This window comes from Elephantulus edwardii, unplaced genomic scaffold (genome assembly GCF_000299155.1).
Source record: "Elephantulus edwardii isolate Elephantulus edwardi_28Jun2011 unplaced genomic scaffold, EleEdw1.0 scaffold00149, whole genome shotgun sequence".
Lineage (NCBI taxonomy): Eukaryota > Metazoa > Chordata > Mammalia > Macroscelidea > Macroscelididae > Elephantulus > Elephantulus edwardii.
Genome location: NW_006399899.1, coordinates 715,819 through 716,998, shown reverse-complemented (window position 1 = coordinate 716,998; position 1,180 = coordinate 715,819).

Genomic DNA, 1,180 nt, shown 5'->3' with positions numbered 1-1,180 from the left:
CAGCAAGTTAAAGTTATATCCCTTATTGCGGAGTTAACTTTAGTGTCAGTGTTGTCCCTGCCTTTCTCACACGCGTCTTTACCCACTTATTTCCTGCTTCACCATCCAGCAGGATACCCATCCACTTCTACCTCCTCCCTTCATATCTATCTCCCTTTCACCAGCCCTCCATCTGATAGCTTATATATGAAGGTTACATGGCTTCTGTGATTTCAAACACATCAGCTGATGGTAGTTCTTTATGTTGGGATCAGTGTCTCTGAACTTTAGTAGTAATGTTTCCCGGTCAAAGGTGATTCACCCTGTAGAACTGGTGTGTAGATAGGCTTTTCTTGAAAAGATGGGATGGGTCTGCGGGGTTTGATGGCTGTCCTCTAAGGTGCCCAACTTCAGCTAGTCAGATGCCTAGCCCCTCCTTTGACCTTCCTGCCGGAACGGATGTCGCAGGCTTTTGGCCTCTTCGATTACCTGAAAAGATGGGATGGGTCTGTGGGGTCTGATGGCTGTCCTCTAAGGTGCCCAACTTCAGCTAGTGACTAGCAAATCCCCTTGTGGAATTGTAGATTGCCAACCGATTTGTGGATAAGCCAGCATGCTTTATTGACAAAGTCCTGTCCATCCACATAATTAGTCATCCATGCTAGAAAATTCAGTATGAGAGACAAACTCCATACCTCCAAAATACTCTTTTTGAATGCTTTAAAATATATTTTCTATATGTGGTAGAGGTATTTATAGGTATCTGAAGTCCAATGCCCAAGACAATACATAACACATAGTAGACTCCTAATAAAAAGTTAACAATGAACGAATGAATTTAATGTTTTAAGGCTACACATACTTTTTGAATTTGTTTTATTTCTTATTAATTTTAATGAAAGTTTACAGAGATTTTGTATTTCCATTCATTCATTGTTGCATTTTTCTCCCTGCCTACCCCTCCCGCCCCCCAGTTTGCTCTTCTCTTTGAAAAGTAATAGAACAATTCTTTCTTTGGTATGCAGTCCTCCCCCTAACCCCCACACCATGAGTACACTCCACTATGCAAGCTTTATTCTGGACTCTTGCCATAATATTCAATCATAAATAGCTTTTAAACTCTTCTCTCCCTCATCTGTTTCAATGTAGTATACATAATTTATCCAACTTCTCTCAGTCTCCCCCCAACCCTGATGTCAAT